The sequence below is a fragment of the Megascapheus bottae genome, chromosome 25, assembly GCF_031878675.1.
Source record: "Megascapheus bottae isolate mThoBot1 chromosome 25, mThoBot2.hap1, whole genome shotgun sequence".
In the NCBI taxonomy this organism is placed as follows: domain Eukaryota; kingdom Metazoa; phylum Chordata; class Mammalia; order Rodentia; family Geomyidae; genus Megascapheus; species Megascapheus bottae.
The window spans coordinates 23597425-23619036 of NC_143533.1; the positions used below are offsets into that span (position 1 = coordinate 23597425).

The 21612-nt window shown below is 49.4% G+C and overlaps 1 long non-coding RNA gene across 1 annotated transcript in view; it reads left to right on the forward strand.

Annotated features, from left to right (window-relative positions):
* LOC150046660 (uncharacterized) overlaps nt 1–21612 on the forward strand; it is a 131901-nt gene that overhangs the window by 17209 nt on the left and 93080 nt on the right. The gene's annotated exons all lie outside the window — the stretch shown is intronic.

A 21612-nucleotide genomic window follows, 5' to 3' on the forward strand; every position in this document is an offset into this window, starting at 1 on the left:
GGGAGCGTGTCTGCTCCCCGTCTTGCTCTTGCTCTCTATTTGCACCTTGGCAAGGGCCCTGGGGCATTTTGGCCATGCTCCTGTCCTGGGTGGATGGCTTTGAAAGTGAACTTCCTGGCTGCCCTGCCCGGGGCTGGCATTCTGTACCTAAGACTGACAACGGGGCAGCCCCGGGTGGCAGGCGGCCCACCGTGTCACCAGACACCGCCTGTCCGGAACTGGTCCAAGGATGATGTGAGTTTCGACTCAAACTCTGGGATGGGGTTGGTCTCAGAGGCTTGAGGAAATCTGTTATCAGGCTTCCAGAGAGCAAGATGCCTGCTTCTCCACTTAGACACTTGGCTATTTCTGCTCATGGTCCGCATGTGTCCCGAAGAAAAGACGTGTCAGGTGTGGTGACCGAGTGGCAAGGTGTCTTCCCCATAGTGGAGGGTGCCAGTTGTGGCCCTTCAAGCACCAGAGAATGCTGGTTACCTGAGCCTGTGCTGCCCAGAAGAAAAGACCATGTTTACAAGGCTCTCTTGCAGCTAGCCATGCCAAGGGGCTAAGATCTGGCATCTGCTGCCACCTTACTGAGCCGAAAGGCAGACATGGGTGGGTGGGTGCATCTGGGGTCAAAAGAAGGAGGACAGCTGGCGGGGTGGTGTCTGGGGCAGTGGGGGGTGGGGGATGCAGAGCAGTAAGATGAAAGCAGTCAGGATTTGGGCCCAAGGGCACCCCATGAATCTGGGTTAGGCACAGTCTCACTTGCTGGAGTTCTGCTCCAGTGATTGAGCCTGATCTTGATGAAATGATGAAATGTCTGTGGACAGAGCCGGGGGTGGAGGGAGCATCAGACCTGCCGAAGAGCAGAGCATTGTGAAGTAGGCATCTGGCTTCGCCCTGCTTCTCTGTCGCCCACTGGTCACAGAACTTACCTCTCAGTCTACAACGGCTGACTCTCCCTCCCTCCTTCCCTCCCTCCCCTCTTCTTTTCTTTTTTTCTGGGGGTTCCATAGTCAGCTCGTAAATGAGCGGCCATGGCTGTGTTTCATGACCATCTGTTTTCAAAAACATGTAGCAGACTGGCTCTGGCCTCTGGATTTGGCCTGTGGTTTGCCGACACATGGTTTAAATGCGTTGAAAACTGTTGACTCTTTTAGTGAAGGTGAATACGAGGTTTTTGTTTTTCATCTCATTTACCTCCAATTAGAAGTATTTTGACACTAGCTCCAATAATAATCTTTCGTGGCATGAACCCATGGTCCTGGGCATGCTAGCCGACGCTCCCACCTGAGCCATGTCCCCCAGCCCTTTTGTTTGTTTGTGAGATGGGTCTCACTGAGTTCATATGGGCCGTCCTGTAACTTACGATTTTCCTGCCTCTGCTTCCTGAGTAACTGGGCTGACAGGCGGGAATCACCCTGCCCAGCCTCAATCTCAACCTACCCTTTCTTTAAAATACGCTAGCATTTGAGTTGGCTCTTGGCTTGAACAGAAACAATTTTACCATGAGCAAATTAGGAGAGCTTCCCATAAGCCAATGCTTCCTCAGGGCCACACATGTATGACCCGTGCATGAACGAACCGGGAAAGAGCAGAAGCTTGGGCGACAGCCTGGGTACCTGAGGATGAAAAAAGAGGCAAGTAGATATAATCAACCTCTCTCTCTCTCTCTCTCTCTCTCTCTCTCTCTCTCTCTCTCTCTCTCTCTCTCTGTCTCTTTCTCTTTCTCCCTCTCTCTCTCTCATTTTTTCCTGTCCTTCCTCCAGCTGCTCCTGCTGCTCAATCTCAGTCTCCCCTTTCTTTTAATCAGATCCGGGTTATTTGTTTTTAATATATCGTCTGGAAGATACCAGGGGTAGGGAGATTGCTCACTCTCGTGTTTTCTTTGCCATGCCTTCCAAAGGCATTTATTTTTTTCTCGGTCATTTTCCTCACAAGGGAAGAACCAGAGACGATTGGGCATTTTGGGGGCTTTCGTTTATGTGAAGGAAATCCTGACAGGAAAGAGGCACACCCACTGAGAATTGAGCAGAACCAAAGGCCCACACCGTGGCTCGAGATTGCTGTGTGAGCCACGAGGCGTGTCTGGAGCGGAGTTCCCGAGCCTCTGGAGTGAAGGACATAGGTGTATATTTTCCTCTTGGAAATGGGTCAACAAGTCTTCATGGAAAGCTGTCTTTCTGTGTACTTTATGTGGGTGGAGAGGAAAAAATCAAATGGGATATAAATCTAGAGCTTCCTCAGAGATAATGGTTTGGGGTTCACTGGCTTACTCCACACGATAACGGCAGAAGCTACAGAGCTTCCGATCCCAATGCAAACTAGCTGGCATAGCTTTCTCTGCTCCTATAATCAAGTAGTTAAAAGAGAAAAAAATATACAACCTATTGCTCCCTTGATCTATCAGAAATGCCCAGGACTTTTCTGGGGTGTCCTCTTACCTCCTGTGTGTCCTAGGAGCACGTGATTTTGCTAAAAATGTAATGCTGCCCAAGTCTGCTCAGAGAAGTATGGCTGAAAGGGATCCAGGCTACCTCAGCCAGCCCCTGTTCCAGACCCAGGTAAACAGCACGCGTGGATGGCAGATAGCCCCTCGGCACGCAGGGAAGTGCACACGGCCTGTATCACAGGCGCTTTCCTTCCTGCTTTTCTTCTCTGAAGCCATATACGGTAGGGGGATAGGCTGGCTTCTTTCAGTCAAAGGAATTCTTTGATGTCGGAGACCAAACTGGGCTATGCGCAGCCTGTGGTGGGAGAGAGTCAAAGAAAGGGCAGCTACAGCTCAAGGAGGAGGCTGTAGTCTTTAGGTTGAGCCGAGATGTGACCTTGAGGGCTTGCCAAGTCCAGAGGGAGCGTGAGTTGCCTTTGGATGGCTTTTCAATGATTGCTCTGTGGCTTTGAGTCCCAGGCCCTGGTGAGAGTCTCCCCAGTGAGGGCCTGCTCTAGTCTGCACTCGTGGCTTCTCCCACAGGAAGACGTGGGGGTCCAGGAGTGCACACAAAATTCCCCTCCCACAGCGGCCTCCCTCCAGGGCTCACCAGAGATAAAGAGTGGGGCGGACCTTTTAGTTTCTGCAGGGCCACTGCTCCTCCTGGGGGAACGTTTTCCGCCTCTGCGCTTCCTGAGCCGGGGAGAAACATCTCGAGCCATGTCCTGCTGATCCCCAAATACTGAAAATGACCACTGGCTTCTCGGACCCAAAGTCTTAGAAGTGGGAAATGTTGCCAAACCATAGTTTTGTTTGATTTTGTTTTTTTTAATTCTCCCAAAGATATGAGCAAAATCAACTTTTTTTAAAAAAGCTACATTCATGGTTCTTGTCCAGTTGCTTGCCTTCCTGAGATTAAATGCTGACCCAAGACTGATCAGTCCCCAGCTCTGCTGGCAGTATTGATACCTTAAAGCCCCTCAGTGCACCCTTTCCTCCTCCTTCCCCCATGCACATACCTGTTTCTCTCTTACATGTGCACACACTTCACAGTAAAGCAAATTAAAAACTTTCCTGAAAAATATGCACAAGAAAAATTCACTTTTTATTTTGTCCTTATATTATTAGCTTTTTTGTGTATGTGCGTGTGTATGTGTGTGTGTATGTGTGTGTATGTACGTGTGTATGTATGTGAATGTATGTGTGTATGTGTGTGAATGCATGTGTGTATGTGTGTATGTGTGTGTGTATGTGTATGTGTGTATGTGTGTGAATGCATGTGTGTATGTGTGTGTATGTGTGCGTGTATGTGTGTGAATGCATGTGTGTATGTGTATGTGTATGTGTGTGTATGTGTGTGAATGCATGTGTGTATGTGTGTGAATACATGTGTGTATGTGTGTGTATGTGTGTGAATGCATGTGTGTATGTGTATGTGTGTATGTGTGTATGTGTGTGTATGTGTGTGAATGCATGTGTGTATGTGTATGTGTGTGTATGTGTGTGAATGCATGTGTGTATGTGTATGTGTGTATGTGTATGTATGTATGTGTATGTGTGTGTATGTGTGCGTGTATGTGTGTGTATGTGTGCATGTATGTGTGTGTATGTGTGTGAATGCATGTGTGTATATGTATGTGTGTATGTGTATGTATGTATGTGTATGTGTGTATGTGTGCGTGTATGTGTGTGTATGTGTGCATGTATGTGTGTGTATGTGTGTGAATGCATGTGTGTATATGTATGTGTATGTATGTGTGTATGTGTGTATATTTGTACTGGGGCTTCGATTCTGAGCCTCCAGCTCCAGCTGAGTTTTTTTGTTCAAGATGTGGCTTGAAAGACACCTCTGCTTCTTTTGGCTGGTTGACTGGAGATAAGAATCTCTTGCAGGGCTGGGAATTTGGCCTAGTGGTTAAAGTGCTTGCCTAGCATGCATGAAGACCCGGGTTCGATTCCTTGGTACCACATACATAGAAAAAAGCCAGAAGTGGTGCGGAGGCTCAGGTGGTAGAGCTCTAGCCTTGAGAAAGTCCAAGGACAGTGCTCAGGCCCTGAGCTCAAGCCCAGGACTGGCCAAAAAAAAAAAAAAAAAAAGAATCTCTTGCATTTGTCTCCTGAGCTGGCTTCAAGCCATGACCCTCAGCTCTCTGCCTCCTGATTCTAGGCAGGAGCCACGAAGCCTGACATAGAATTCTCAGGTGACACGTTCTTTGATCTTCAACGGTTTGAAACACAGTGTCAGGAAATGGGCACCCAGTAATGCACAGGCCTTCAAGGAGTTAAAAAATCTTATCAGGGAGACAACACCATTAGTACAATAATAATTAAACACACTACTTCTATAGTATAAGTCCCATGATGGTTAGGTTCATTATAAGACCATTTGCAAAATGCCCCACAACTAGTTTATAGTCAGTCTCCAAATAGCGGTGTGTGCATCATCATTTAATTAGGGTGCTGATAACAAACGGACACTGGGGAAGCATGGAGTGGGGTAAGACTGTAGCAGCCTGCCCCAGCTCCTGGGGCAGGAGAGCCTTTGGAGGAAGCGCCCTCTCAGCACAGCCTGCAGAGGGAGTAAAGATTGGCCAGGCTAGGGACGAAGACCCCAGGGTTGTGTTGAGGCCTTTGATCCCATCTGGATTTGGCCAAGCCTTGAGAAGATGCTCCCAAAGAGAACTCAAAGTGCTCGGCCCAAGGGCATAGGAAGGACAACTTATTCCTAGCTCCCCTGCCCCCTCCCCGCGCCCCACTTTCCCGTCTTTCCCCCTACTTTCAGTTCTCTGCCCATCCTCTCCCACACACATTTACTGGCCATTCCTTGACCCTGGTCAGCAGACTTTCAGTAGAAGACAGAAGTGTCTAGACAAAAGATTGGTTAGTCTTTGCAAAAGTAAACGTTCCAGGTCTGACTCAACTTGACCAAGGGCCAAGAAAGAGATGATAAGGTTGATGGGAAAGATCTTAATGAACGGCAGTAAAAAACAGCCCCAAGGTGAAGCAAGAAACAGCCTTGGCTTTTCCTGCGGCAGCGGGCCCCAGACAGGCTCCCGAAAGCACTCGGGGCTAAGTGTTCGGGAGGTTATTTCATTTCCTCTCTGCCTCTGTTGTTTAACACTCTCCTCCCTTGCAGCCAATCTGCACCTCAGGTTCTAAACACTAACCTCCAGTTTCATCACTGTAAATATTATTCATTGAACGTGGGATAAAATGGCTCAGGTATACAATCCCAGGGAACAGAGATTTAAAGTAAAGGCGAGTTTCCTGCTTGCCATTGATTTATTTCAACCTTCCCTAGCTAAATGTGTTCTTTTATCCTATGGTTGGAAAATACCGCCTATGAGGTAACTGAGGAATGAGAGTTCAAACCGCAGATTGCAAATCGCAGAGGAAGTTGAGAGTCAGAGAGAATTCCCTGCGATTCCCTGGCCTGCCCGTCACGGCACAGGTGACCGGTTCTGAGATTTGAACGCACAGACTCCTGTTGTTGCTTGATCTTGGGCTCCACTCGCCTGCGATCTCTTTACCTCCTTTCCTGTGGGCTGCGAGGTACCTGACCACGTACAGTCCACCCGGAGGGAACGGCAGCTCCACCCGTGGAATCGCCACGTGTTTTGGAAACAGCGGGAGGAGAAGAGCAGGGTGTGTGTGTGTGTGTGGGGGTGTCCCCATCTGGTTGGTGTCCAGCAGGGAGAGTTGATCATCACCGCGCTGTGTCTGGGTGAGTGGCGGCAGGCGCTCTGAAGAAGGAAGAGCAGAGGGCAGGACGGTGCCCCCGGAGACGGGGTTCTCATGCTGAGCTCTGTGACACCTCATTTGTGACTGGGAATGCTCGAGCCCGTTCAAGTTAACTGAGCAGTGAGGACAGAGAAAGCCCCAGCACTAGGTTGAAAGGCAGATGTGCGAGGCCAGTACACACCGAGATGGACTGAGAGGACAGCGTCGTTGTCTCCCCTGAAGCTCTGCACCCGCCCCTCTGGCCCCAGAGCGACTCGGTGCTGGATCCAGGGAATCAGGCTGAGCACAAGAGCGGAGGGGAGGAGCTTCCCGCCGTCCTCCCAGCTGAGCCACAGAACTAGAGAGCAAGCCGTGGTCTAATCTCTTTTAGGGTTCCCAGGGCACCCTTCAAATTCCAGGAGCCAAGGCCCGGAGCTCCTTTGTAGATACAGAATTGCTTTCCTGGATACTGCAAGAAACCAGCAGATCTTATTCTCCCGATTCTACCATTTTCCAAAATGCTCGGTGATGCCAGGACGCCCTCCATGGACGGACCTGTCCTTGGCTCGGGGGCCCGCCCTGATTTTAAGGGGAGCAGGTCCTCTGAGCCCACAGGCGAGGCAGAAGGGTTGCTGACAGGTTCACTGAGTCTGAAATCAATAAGAGAAGGCTCATCTTTTAACAGCTACAATTTGGTTGTTATGATAAGGTTACCGTTTCATGAGTTAGACATGAGTAAGTTTCTTTTCACTTTTTCCCTGTGCCCTCTTGTACAGGATGGCACAGCCGGGCACCTGGTCTGGGCCAGGGCATGGGGAGAGCCCTCCTGCCCTCCCGTCCTACCGTCCCCCCATCCTCCCGCTGGCAGGCCAACCTGCACTGGGCAGGCCATCCCAGGCTCCAGGCCCTCGGCACAACCAGGGTGGAGGTTGTAATCCCTCCGCATCTCACCCCCTGCCATAGTTGGGGAGGCTAAGCAGCTCTTACCTGTTTCCTCTTCTCTTATTTTCCTCTTCCCTCATTTCCCTCTCTGGAATCATTCTTAACCGAATAGTTTGAACCCACTCCTTGCCTCAGAGTCTGCTAACCCTGGCTCCTCTCCCCCAGCCCTGTCTTCCTCTTGGCTGTTCTTGTGGTGGTACTAAAAATGGGCTGACCTTGGGCAAGGTCCTTAAACATGCTGAGCCCTCTTCTCCTCGGGCGACAGTAGCATGTTATCTTTGAGGGATCTGAAGAATTAAATGAGATAATCCACATAAAGACCTTAACAAGGTGTCTACGAAGCATATGCTAGTTTAAACTACCAGAGTTGTTCCAGTGTTTCTGAGGGAAAAAAGGATGAGAGATTGCAGTGCCACACCCAAAATAAGGGAAGTCGTCCCCCGAATGTTACAGGGAAATCTTACCCATCTTGATATGAGAAAATTTTGACCCACTCCAGTGCATTGGCTGTTCTAAAGATTCCTTCTCATCAGGACACAGAGTTGGATGCCGTCTCCCAGAATATTTTTAAAAACTGCTCCGATCGCTTTGCCACCCGTTGGTGTTCACTTAATTTCTCCACGTCACGCTGGGTTTGTGCTTGATCAGTTTTGAGATGGTGCATCTGTTTCACTTCCGTCTCAGCTAATGTCCATCTTGCCCTGGTGTGTTTTTCCCTCGTGCTGTCCAGATGAACAGTCAACATGCAGATAGCCACTTTGGAGGTTTCGTTAGAGATAATGAAATGTAGGATGCTGGCACATACTTTTGACATGATTCTTGGAGATGATTAAAGATTGAGACGGATGAACTGTTGCTTAAGATTTCTACAGTCTGAACTTTAAAAAAAAGCTCTCACTGTGTTTTTATTTAATATAATGAGCGTTGCATTTAGGTCTTTAATTAATATTTCTGTTCTGTGTATATGTATTTAGGCAGCTAGATATGTTATCGGTATCAGGGAAGTGCCAGAACTTGAGTCTTCTAGATGAAGGATTAGAGCAGAACCGGAAATAATCCAGCTCCTCCTGCCTTTGACCCACAGTGCTCATATACGACTTGCTCTCCATGCCAGGCACAGTTTTAGCTTCTGGGTGTTCAGCCTGCATGCTTGGGTGTGAGTCAGGTCACACTGGGGTGTGAACTCACCCTGTCCCTCTTCAGGGTGCTGTGGCCCCAAGCAGGAATATGGAAGCCTGGTGGTTTCCAAGCCCCATGCCTCTGCTGTACCCCACTTCTGTGGGGGCAATGGGTGGATGGTGCCCCACTGTCCCTCATCGAGGAGGAGGAGGCAATTTCCACGTCGGTTGAGGACAAGCACTCTGGCACTGAAAACACTCAGCTTCTAAAGAAATGGCTATTTTAGAATGAGTTTGAAAAGTCCTGTGGGGGAAGATCAGACTGGATATAGTACTGAATAAAAATCCACGATCACAGGCCAGGTGCCAGTGGCTCACGCCTGTAATCCTGAGGCGACTGAGATCTGAGCATCATGGTTCAAAGCCAGCCTGGGCGGGGAAGTTCGTGAGACTCTTCTCTCCAGTAAACTAAAAATCAGAAAAAGCCAGAAGTAGCACTGTGACTCAAGTGGTAGAGCGCTAGCCTTGAGCAAAAGTCAGGGACAGCGCCCCGGCCCAGAGTTCAAGCTTCAGCAGCAACAACAGCATACTACTACTAGCTAAATCATAGTAGAATTTGTATATTTTCCTGCTCAGTGTGTGTATATATATATATGTATATATATCCCATCTCTATAATATATATCTCTATAATATATATATCTATAATCTTTATGTGTGTCTCTTTAGAAAATTCAGCTGTGGTCAACCCACTTGAGTGTCCTGAGTACCCACCCTCTCTTCGGTGGTGGAGTTAGCAGCCCTTCTGAGCCTGTCTGTGGTTTTACCACAAGTCTGATCTTGAGCCTGGATACATGCACAGGTCCAAGTCTCAGTGTTTCATGAAGCCTTGTCTAAATCCTTCCTGAGGCCCCGGGCTCAACATGCCCTGGGAGAAGACAGCAAGGGGCCAGATGCCAGGACAGAAAGAAAACAGCATCTGCATCATTAGTACGTAGAGCCAGGTTTAAAAAAAAATGTTTGCCTTCCTGTTCAGACAACTGATTTCTGGGCTTAAAAACAACTCAATCTGTCTTTTACATCTTGTTTGTTTTGTTTTATCGTTCACTGTTTTAAGTGCTTCCTAAACGCCCAGCCTGCTTAATCAGCAGAAAACTGGAAGCCCCTGTAAGGGAGGGGCGGCTCAGGGGCTCAGGACACCTTCCTTCAGATAGCCAGTAATGGCCATGCCTGGAGGAAGCCAGGGACACGGGTGAGTGTGTGTGTGTGCGCGTGCACGCGTGTTCACACGTGTATGTGTGTGCATATCCACACATATATAATTCTTCTATATGCACATACGGGACATGTGTCCCCCACGGCCATCTTTTCACATCCTCCTCCAGTTGCACGCTATGAGGCTGAAAACTGGCCAGCATGGTAAGCCATGCGCTCTTCTTGAGTTTGGAGAAAGGACTGGAGAGAACTTTCTAGGCTGTTTTCACTTTTCCTCAGGCCAGCACTGTTGACTATTATCTTATGGAAAACCTGTATAGCACAGGTGTGTTTTATCCTCAACCCCAGAACGGGCCTTTCACAGCGGAGCTCCAAACCCAAGCCCTCACTGTCTCCACACGGGGGTCGGGGTTGACAGGGAGCGTGCGGGACAGTTCACACGTTCCTTCTCCCAGCCTCAGATCGAGGGTTTACCTCGTCTGGGGTGGATGATGAGATTGTGGGACCTGGCAGGTGGAAACCAGCCAGGAAAGGCCCAGCTTGCCTGGGCCTGGGCCTGGGCCCAGTTTGTTTCCGTGGCTTCCTGTGAGGATGGGAAGGGGAGGCACCCGACGGGGAGTTCACAACCAATCAGAATGGTGCGCCACCCAACCAAGAAAGTGCCACCTGATTATAACAAGAGCAGCCAGCCGGGGCCTGGGAGAGGCCCCGCCCCAGCGGGCAGCCAGGCCCCTGCCACGGAGGCCCTCCACGCTTGTCCTCGGGGCTCAGATGGCTGTTCAGGAGCATACCCGGGTCTGCAGAAAAGTGAGTAAAGCCGTGATATGTAACTCCCTCTTCCCAGAGCTGTTTGCGGTGGGCGTCTGTCTGTGTTAACTGTTAGGCCGCCGTTTTCAAGCACAGGTGACAGGTGTGCTGAAGTGGGCCTTGTCCGCCCCCCCTTCCCCTGGCTGGAGGTGACAGTGTAGCCCTGCCTCAGTTTCCTCTCTGGGTGATCTGGCCAGTGCTCATGGAGAGGATAGTGTGTGTGTGGCTGGTGTTTCTGTAGCCCTGATCCCCCAGGGCTGCCACAGCGTACCTGGTCTCTGGAAGTGCGCTTTCTCTGGTATCACCGCATTCATGGTGCCCAGCTGAGGCAGAGAAAGGTTTCACCTGGAGATATTTCTTGATCTCTGGCCAAGCCAGCCCTTCGGTGTGCCCACAGCATAGGAACTGGGCCAAGTCCTGATGATTGAACAGGCTGAAGCAGTACCACCTGAGGGGTCGGCCCTTCTCTGTATGAGGTCTTGATCCCTCGGGGTGATTCCTCAACTAGAGGGAAGCAGAAAGGGTCTGGTTGCAGCTGAAATCAATGGAGGGACTTTCTCATTCTCTGGAGTTTGCCGTGACCTAGCGCTTCTGACAGGGCGTGCTGGCCACGTGTGGATAGCTGTCGGTCGTGTGTCCCCTGCCCCGGGCCTGCTCCTGCTATCTGCAAGACACTTGTGGGCAGCCTTTGACGTCTTTCTGGAGTGTCTTTTAGAGAGGCCCATCTACATTCTCGGCACTTTCTTGGTAACTAGGGATTTTTAGGACTCGGTTTGACTTGTTTGTGTGGCATCAAAAGCACATGGTAATATGAAGGGTTGACAGACCTTCCTGTCTTGACCATCTTGCTGCCCACCTTCCCCCTAGGGTGTGGGGTCCCTGGGGGGTAGCGGTCTCCCCCCACTCTCAATCCCTTCTCCCAGGATTCCAGGGCCCTGCATTTCAGTTGGGACAGGCCTGGCTGTGAGCGGGGCTAGCACAAGGCACAGAGATAATGTCCCGTCTCCCCAGAAGACTTGTGCAAGGGAGGATGTACCCCGAGCAGCCACTCAGCCTCGTGTGTGCTGTCACCCACACCTCACTTCCCGACAGCACGGGGGAAGGGCAGGAAAACGTCAGTCAAGTGGGGAACTGAACTTTCTCGGGCATTGGTTCCTGTCAGCAAAGGAGAGCTGATGTCACCAAGTATAGCCCTTGCACGAACGAACGCCACTTCCCAGTATCATTGCTTCTCTCCTTCCCCCTCCCTTCCCCTCCCCCTCCGCCCCAGCCTGGCATCCCCCCAGCTCTCTGCTGATTACTTCTGAAGCAGCTGTGGTCACAGTCTCAATCCCGATGGCTCTCTGTCCTTGCAGAAGCGAGCCAGCCCCGGGACCCTGCAGCATGCCTGCGGGTTGGTTATATTAAAGAATGGGAGGTTCTGACCCGGAGCCCAGCTAGGCTAGGCTGCAGTTGGTAAAGTAAAAATCTGAAGTGATGTCTACATGGATGTGTTCTGCCTGAATAAAGAAATGGCATATAAACCGGTTAGTTCATCCCCAGCCTCCAAGAGGAGAGAACTGAAGCCCATCCGTTGGTAAGAGATACAGCTGTTGGTATGACTCAGATGGCAGAGTGCCTGGCTAATAAGCATGAGGCTCTAGGTTCAAATTCCAGCACTGCCTAACTAAGTAAAGCAGAGATCCTCTTAAAGGTGTGATTCTAAACCCCTGGCCACCAGTTTTGATCTTTCCTGGTGAAGAAAGGAGTGTGATTTCTCATCCTCCATGGACTGTGCCTTTTCTGTGAACCAGGAATACACTCTTGAGGGGCTGTGCACTGGGGGCCTCCTTTCCGTTTGTCCGTCTGCAGAATCTCTGTGTAATTTTGTCTCTTGGGTCTGACCTTTGCCACTTGGTCCACAGCGCTCACAGCATGGATGTCTTTTCTGGCCCTGGGAGATCCGCCATCTCCAGTCACTCCCCCAGTAAACCTTCCAGAAAAGAACACATGTGCCGTTGGACAAGGCTTTGTGTAGTCTCGTGGTCCAAGACTTTGTTATTACAAGTTTGGGGGTTTGGCTCCAGTGTGGGGGAGCCCTGAGTACAAAGGTCAGATTCCAGTACTCTAACAACAACAATACTAGATAGTTTGCGGTGTCTGACTCCTCTGTTTCCCGTGGATGTGAGGTACTGTTGCCCCCCCCACCTCTGAAGTACAGTGCTGGTTTTTGTCACTTTCCTGACCCCAAATCTATGGTGGTCGTTTCTTCTCATCTGTCAGGAGAAATCCATATTCATTCTCTTGGCATGTCCGTCCAGCTTTAACAAGACACCAGCCGTTGATCACAGACTTGTTTCCATAACACTTAGGCTTTGTGAGTGGAATTCTTTTTATGCTTCCTCTGGCCTTCGCAGTTTGCCATGTACCCCTGAAGTTTTCGGGGGGAATTGCAGCAGTTCAAGGTGGAATTGGCATCTCCTTTTCCTAAGTTATCACGCGCTCTGCTCTGCGGAGGCAGTCACCGTGGTTACTGGGCACTTGTCTTGCTTTCCCGGTGCCATTCCTGATTGGCTTCGCGTTTACACGGGTGCAAGAGCCCCTTGTGTGGCTGCTTGCTTAGACCTGCTTAGAGTCGCGCTTTCCGTGGGCTGTGCTGCCCGCGTTCCTGGGCCGCTGGCTTATACCAGAAGACCCCGTGGGTCCCCCCACCCACAGAGCCGCTTCCTCTCAGGGACCTGGACTCCAGCTTCCAGCCTGCATGGTGGCTTTGCCCGGGGACTCTGGGGACAGGCTTACTGGTTTATTCCGGATTGTTTTACCCTTCCCTGGTGGTCTTGTTGTTTCTGTTACCGGTGTAATACATTTCCACATATCAAATTCCTTTTGTTTAAGCTAGCCTTTCTGAGGCAGGTGGCCATTGGGGTATTTCATGGCAGACAGTGTCCTATCGTCATTTGTCCATGGTGTCTGGTTAAGTGACTCCTACACTACAGGTGACAAATAACCGTCAGATGATTTACAAGCAGGGTAGCTCAGTAGAGCTTTTGGGATTTGACGCATAAGACTTCAGGACAGACACCAACTACACTAGCAGCAAAGAAAGCAAAAAGTCAGAGGCAGTATTCCTGTCATCAAAATTAAAATGGCTCCAGGGAGGCTTAAGAAATGGCAACGAAGTATGGGTTGCAAAACTCAGTGGGCAGGAAAACATCTACTTAAAATATTTCTTTTTTTCTAAAGTATTTCTTCTATTTTTTTCACGTTCTCTTCTGATCTTTGAAGAATGCTTATAAATTTAGAGGGCTAGAGTTGTTCTGTTGAGTCTTTCTTCCCACTCCGAGCGTCAGTATTCTTTGTGCTCACCCTGAGCAGGGTTAGGAAGCCTTAAAAGCGTTGTGTTGATCTGGTTGTTCTCTTCTGTGAGGTTCTGGGGTGAGCTAGTGTTCACTGGTGTTCCTGTGCCGTCACCCACCGCCCCGTCTCTTCCCCCCACATCAGGTGCCTGCATGGTCCCCTGCCCGCTTTTCTGGAACTCTGGTCTTGAGGTTGTCAGCAGCAGCAGACAGACTTCTGGCCCCTGTTTCCCGTGGCTGGCCTCGGCACACCCAAGAGCCCAGTAGCCACTTTGCTGGCTTCGATTCTTAGAGTTAAACTTGACAGGGAAAAGCATGTTTCCAGCCTGTTGAATTGAACATTTCTTGCAGCTTTGCATGGAGATAGGGTCACAATGGATGATGGTTAAGTTCTCCTGAGAATGATCGACCACTTTGATTTGTTTTAAAATGAGTTTGGGTGAGCTTGGGAAGAGAGAAGTCGGGGCCTCCGGCCTGGGCGCTGGGGGCTAGTTAGATGTTTATTACCCTCTAGGTCTGATGGTGGGCTGGGATTTTAGTTTTAATAGGGCGCTTCTTTTACCTCAAAGAGACTGTTAAAGGCATGTGGTTTTGATATTAGATATTTCAGGGGACTTGTGATTCCCAAGCTAACAGCCCTTAACTGTCCTCATCATGAAAACAATACAGCTAAACCTGCTGCCTCGTGCCTGGCTGGGAGTCCAGCTTTCATCTGTTTGTCTTATCGATTCACTTCATTCATTCATTCATTCATTCATTCATTCATCCAGCCATCTAGCCATCTGTTCATCTTTTCTACCCATCCATTCACCATCCATCCACCCACCCATCCACCTTGCAGCTCTGGAGTGGGTCTGATCCTCTTATTTAGAACACTTTTAGCTTGCAGTGCGCGTGTTGGGGTTGCGGGTTTGGAAGCCAGTGACTCTTCATGGCACGCCTAGCTCAAGGGAGGAGACCAAGGCGGTCTCAGCCATGGCTTAGCGCAGGCGCTGCGGGCTGTTGTTAAAGAAGTCACAGATCTTAGACTCCAGGAGTTGTGATCATATGTACTGCCTTTGGATTCTGATCCATTTAACCTTTCCGACGGCCGCTCCCCTGCGGGGGAAGGGTGCGAGGGGTGGAAGTATCCTGAATCCTCAGTGGAAAGGGAGAGGGTTGAGAGCTTGCGTGGGTCGTCTGCTAACGGTGAGCTGGGCTCTGAGTCAGATGCTAGGAATGGGCAGGGAAGAGGCCTGGTAAGATCATTATGGTGAAGGGAAATGTGTGCTCGGCCAGTACAGTGTGGTGGTGCAGGCGCATGTGGGCCAACTCTCCCTGCACGGTTCCCTCCATCTCCCCCAGGGCTCACACCTACCTGAGACCTGACACTGAACAGTTCTGGAGTCGAATGCTCCTTCCACTCCAGGCCCCGATTCTTCCTGGACTTGTGATTTTGCTTGAGTGAATGGATTTCTAAGATTCTCTGTTTTGCTCACAGGGTGCGGGGTCTGGGTCTCGGTCGGAGAGGGCGGATCTAATCTGCTGGAGCAGAGCCCGAGCTCTCACACTGCCCGCTGGCTCCCCTGAGGGCTTTCTTGCTGTAGTGGGTTCTGCTTTGCTTGTAACTGGGGTGACCCCAAGTCCACCCAACTCTGTGTTGTCTCATCTGTCTTAATGTGTAAAAGAGCATGCTTATTACTTGAACATTTGGAATATTAGATGATCTATGAACATTTCTTGGCTATACACATAACCGGCAGCCTTCCACTCTGTGGCCCCAGGAGAGCCCCCAGGTACCGGGCTGTGTGACTGTCAAAGAGCAAAGCAAACACTCATTTTTCTATTTCCTTCGTTTATCACTGCTGTTTTACAAGCATGACACCAGAAGGCTGAAATCTCCGCTTTTGAAAGAGAGCCAGGTCAAGCAAGGTACGGTGAAGCAATCCAGCCAATGTCTCACAATCAGCGTGGCATAATTCTGACTTGAGCTAGGGGGAAAACAAGGGAAGGAAGTACTGCTTGCTTCTTGACTTCCTTACCCAGGGGTTTTACCCTTCCAGATCACACCAAACACTGCATTAGAGTCTATGAGGCCCTCCTCTGCAAACCATTTTTATTAAAATCAATGCAAGAGAGACACCCGCACACTCAGTTTATCGTGATGGTGCTTATAAGTAGTCCAGCGGTGGAATCAGACCAGGTGCCTAACAGTTGATGAGTGAATAAAGGAAATAAGGTACGTGTGCACAACAAAGCAGTATTCAGCCACTGAGAATGAGAGTCCCAGTTGCAGGGAAGCCAGTGGCCGGCAGGTCCTCATGCTGAGTGAGGAAAGCCGAGCTCAGAGAACCGCATGTTGTAGGTTTTGTTCCCACGTGGAATTCAGACCAAAGAAGACAATAGTGGGGTGACGAAGCCAGGACTCCCCACGCTAGGCAGACGCCCCTGCTGCAGGGCCACGCACCCAGCCATGTCCCCACCCCGGCGGGCGTCAGGAAAGCCAGAGGCCAGGGGAGGCAGGTGCAGGAGCCTTGGCATGCTGGTCACCTCCGGGAGCGAGACTGTCCCGTGGGGGGCAGCGCCCTGCTGTCCTCTGGGTGACCCCGGGGGCAGTGGCAAGACAAGGCCTCCGCAGGCTGCGCGGAGCAACATGTCTCCTTCCCCATTATCCACGTAACCACCAGCTGCCCCCATGTCACCCAGCGCCCCGAGGCTTCCTGCGGTGGCATGTCACCACATCCTCATATTCCCTAGCTGACTGGGGGCAGCATGGGAATTTCACTTATCCAAGCCAGCCCTTGTCTTGCGGGCCAGCTACGGGGATTCTCCGTGGAAGGACAGGCAGAGGAGAGCAGAGCTCAGGACACGCTCAGGGCACGCTCAGGACACGCTCAGGGCACGCTCAGGACACGCTCAGGACACACTCAGGACACGCTCAGGGTACGTTCAGGGTACGCTCAGGGTACGCTCTGGCATTGCCGGCCCCGCCCCAGGTCTCCAGTGGTGCCCAGGAAAGAAGAGTCAAGCGAGGGAATTTACTGAAGCCCCCCTCCCCTTCCCCCCTTCCCCTCCCTCCCCCTCCCCTCCCCTCCCCTCCCCTCCCCTTCCCTCCCCCCTCCCCTCCCCTACCCTGCCTCCCTGGCTTGTTCAGTTTGCTTGAAGAACAGAGAAATTGCGGGTTGCTAGAATTCTTCCTGAGAGGGAAACACACAGCTCACCGTGTCGCTTTCACAACTGAGGACCACATTGAGTAACAGCGTAGCAGCGCCAGCCCTTGCAACATTTCCTCTGCGGGGCTCCTAGGAGGCCTGGCTTCCAACGACAGCAGCTTAGAAGCTGACGCCTGTCTACCACAGGGAAGAAAATTTCCAAGATGGATAGCCGCCTTTGCCTTTCATGCCAGAGCCCAGCACGCGCTGGCTGGCGGAAATCAAGCTCCCCTCATCAGAAGTCACCAGGAATCATCGCGAGTTTGCAGGCTCAAGACCAGTGTCCCCTGCAGGGGCGCAGAGCTGAGTGATACTGGATGCCGATGTAACTAAGCCATCACCCACCCACACATTTAACAATTAACTGCTTTCCAATTAAAACTGGGCATTCAGCTGTAGTTTTCCTGGTCATTTTGCCATGCTGCTTTTTTTTCTTTCACTAAAAAAAAGTGCATACCGAGTACCTACACGTGTCAGGCTGGCATGTGGGTGCTGGGACCTTACAGGGGATAAATACATAAATACATTTCTGATAATATGGCAGACAAAGGCTATACTTTTAAAGGCTTAAAAGTTGACAGTGTTTTCACAGAAGTGATGAAGACCAGAATAAATGAAATAAAAAGGAAACTATAATCCGATTCTGTATTGTTTGAAAAACAATAGACTGTAGATTGATAAGGCATTGCATTAGAAAAATTAGATAAAATGTGTAATATTTTAGAAAGAATACCACAGAGAACTGTCTCAGAAAGAGAGAAAAAGACTGAGATATCTTACAACGACTAAAGGAATTGAACAGATTATTTAGAATCTTTCCTCAAAGCAAACATCAGCCCCCAAAGTTTCAGAGGTGAACTGTACCCCATAACAGATGTACTTGTAAACAGGTAAACTTGGATATGATGAAAAGGAAGAATACCTCACCTCATCAGGTGAGTGAGAACTTTGTGCTTAAACCATCGTGGGACAGATAAAAGAGGGAAGTTCAGCTTCCCGCGTGAAGACATGCCAGAATAGCCAACGAGAAAACTAGCAAAATGGAGCCAGCAATAATTAACAGCTTTGAAGAACTCACCACCAGGCTGGGGATGTTTCTGAAGTCCCAGGTGAGTCAGACACCCTATGCATGAGAGCAGATCACCATATTAACACTACAGAACGAAGGGAACAAGAATGCAGTCGTCTTGCCAAGGGCAGGCGAAGTGCTCCCGTAAGATCCATCGACCACTCGTACCTATGAAAAAGTGCAGCTGCAGCTGAGGGGCCGGGAATTTGGCCTAGTGGTTAAGGTGCTTGCCCAGCATGCACGAAGACCCGGGTTCAATTCCTTGGTACCATAAATATAGAAAAAGCTGGAAATGGTGCTATGGCTCAAGTGGTAGAGTTCTACCACTTGAGAAAGCCCAAGGAGAGTTGCCCAGGCCCCGAGTTCAAGACCTAGGACTGGAAAAAAAAAAAAGGTGGCTAAGAATAAAAATTACTTGTTTATGAGCAGCTATAAGCTACTCAGTTGACTACCTTCGGTCACTAGTCATATTTTACTTAGTACTTTGGTTATTTAACAGTGTGATTTAATTATTAGGATTCTCTCTCTGTAGATAAAATTCCTACCTGGTTCAGTCTGAAGTATCCGGGTGAATTGGTTTGCCTAGGCTGTATTGAAGGCACACTTCGGGCATGGCGTGGTGCACTGGAGACCTGACTGTGCAGGCTGAGGAGAGGAAAACGTTGTGAATTTGACCATTAAGAGCACAGCCAGCTGCACAGGAAGAAAAGCAGCTGCCACGTTTTGCTTTCCTTCCATCCCTTCTTGGACAAGCTCCTAGGCAGACTAAAATGAGAGAAACAAGTTATTTTCTTTAGATGCTGACGGAGCTGCACAAAAATTTGTTTTCTGTGGATTGCTTCACAGTTGAAAACCCTAGCAATAGCCCTTTTAAAAGAGTTCCAAGTTCCAGACCACAGAAATGCAAATGCAAATAAATAATGCGATCAAGGAAGACACTGAAAGGTGGATGGCTCAGGCCTAGAGAGCGCCCTTCCCTCCCGCTCCCGCCCCACGATCATATAAATTCCTCTTGAACGTGGGCTTTCCAATATTTCCATATTTAGTTAATTAAAGACTGAACCACATACCGTTCGATCCAAATGTGAAAATTTATTACATCTGGGAAAGGGAAACTTATTAGCCAACACTGTCCAGAGATGACTAAGACCCCAAAGACGAGGTACCCTGTTTTCCTGGATGGCTGTCCCTCAGGTCAGCATCCTCCACTCAGTGTCCCGAGACCACTGTGCTGAAAGTTAACCTCTCGAATGACACCGAAGATCTTACGGGGAATAGCTGTAGCAAAAAAAGAGATAAAAAATTAAAAAATTACACGTTTGGGGACTATTTTGACACCGTATCTGAGTCTGATAATGATAATATTTGTATTTGACTCATTTCTTCCCTGACTAATTAGAAAGTATGTCAGGGCCACGTAGAAAGTGCAGTGTTCCACTCAACACCAAAGGTCTATCTATACCTCTATTCAGTTTCTGCAACAATGAGTAATATTAGCCAAGGTCGAGACCAGCTTATCAAAGACACTGTTTCCTACGTTTACTTAAGGGTATTTTTGTGAGAGGAGCTTTGATAGTTTTCTTTTATATATTGTGGACTCCAGAGTCAACAGAAAAGACAACTTTATTGTAAAGCAAGAAGAAACCAATGCATGTATCTTCTCTCTGTCCCCCACCTCTCTCCCTTCTCCCCCACCCCTCTCTCTGCTCCTCTGTTTCATGTACACATATGCACTCACATTCAGTTTGGCCAATTCAAGAAAGATCAGTATCATGTCAGTTTCATGTGATGTATTTTAACATATGCTATGTTATTAGAGATGCTAGGGTTTAAAAAAGATGAATAAGATGTTTTTCCAAGAAATTCTCGTAGCACTCCTTCGACTTACTAAAACCTTCCTCTTGAACTTGGAATGACCTTTCCCAATCTAGCAAGCAAATTCTGCATGACGTTATTAACCTCAGCAAGTGGTTGGTTGGTTGGTTGGTTGTAGTATACTTGCATTTTCAGAGACAGATTGGAAGGTGCCAGCATAGCAGAATGGGCAAGAACAGAAAATCCTGAGAGTCTTGGGCATGAGTCAAGATGACATAGGAAATGAGATTCACTTCCTCTTCTTCCATTAAAGTGTCCCAAATACCAAAGTTAGTCAAGTCGACCTTGACTAATCCCCAAGCAAATTGTCCAGGAGAGACAGTCTACAAACTGTCTTCCACAATTCTTAAAGTCTTGAGCACAGTAGTCACTCATAAAATTCTGTGACATGCAAAATCAGAACTTGAGAGAAACACAGTCCTCTTAAATTGGCTGTTTTTAGATGTGCTGCAGGATACAGTGACCTAACATTACTTTCCTTGCCTCTGAGAACCACAGCGTACATGCCGTTCTGTGAGCTCCCAGCAGGAAAGAGCTACTTTTGACACATGCAATTTAACAATAATTGCTGGACTATTCATGTCTGCGTCCTAGAACTGGAATTTCCTGCATTAGGGGTATTCCATGTCAGAGTGCGAACTGGATGGCGTTGGTTATGTCAGGAAACGGCACCGTGAGCGGGGCTTTGACAGCACGGAGGTGTAACAGGCAGTGTTAGCGAGTTGGACTGGATTCAGAATGATGAGTGTCTCTGGTGGACATCTGGGATTGTGTCAGAAAAGCAACTTACAAGTTGACTGCCCACTTCTTAATACCTTTGGGGAGAGAGAAGAAGAGAGGCCTGTAGGCTATGAATTGATCTGGCAATTTAACCCTCTGGTTATCCCTGTCCATAAGCACATGTGACGGTTTAACTGCGCGTATCCCTGTGAGCTGGCGAGGCTGTGGGCCTCACACTAGATGCTGCAGGTAAAAGGGGTTTGCACCCTGAATTCAGGGGAGCAGACAGAGCTCTGCTATCCAGCAGGTCATCTGTCCTGAGCTCTGGGCTGTTATTTTCCTTTGGAGGTAGTTTTACCTTTTGCTACAAGATGACAAAAGAAGACACGGCCTGGTGGAAGGGCTGTGTGTCATCTGTCACGAGATGCTCAAATCCTGTGCTTCCTGGAAGCCAAGGGGACTGCACAAAGACCACAGGAGAGGACGGCTCAGAGCCAGGACACAGATCTAAAGTGGGGTGTGAGGCAGGGGGAAATTGGGGGCTTTCCTCCCATTTTTAATCCATCTGTGGGCCCAAACAAGGAGCTGGGGCTTTATAGCAAAAAGTAGTGTATGTCTCTCTTCCATGACACAGTCCCCCATGTCTGATTCCCAGCGCAGGGCATTCTTATCTTGGAATTCCCCGAGGCTTGATGATGGTTTGCTCTTCCCAGCAGTTGCCACCTTGTCTTGACTTTTTGTTTATCACCATACCATTCTCACTCTTTGGACTCGAAGACAATGGTTCCATTGACGAAGAGCTACAGTGGAAAGTGGAGCAGAAAGTTTGCTGGAGAGCAATAAAAATGCTTGCCCACCAAGTTCCAAAGATCGGAACCCACTGGAAGAGAACGGCTGGGACCCTTGGAAGTGTCAGAAGTGTCTTTTCATTTGACGGGGACACAGGAGGAAGGGGGTGGCTGGAGAGGATAAGGAGCGGGAAGAAATCACATAAATCCTGCGTTGTGCACAGGCCTCCTAACGCCACCTGCCTGCCCTTGGTAGCCATTCAAGCCTGTGTAGACATTTGTCACCCACCAAACGTCCCAGCACCCGCAGTTTGGGCATTTATGCCAAAGACTAAGATCCCAGAAATGGGCTTCCCATGAAGAATCCTGTCCTCTTGAGGGCTGGGAGGGGAGACTGGGCAGCCACTGGAATTACCCCC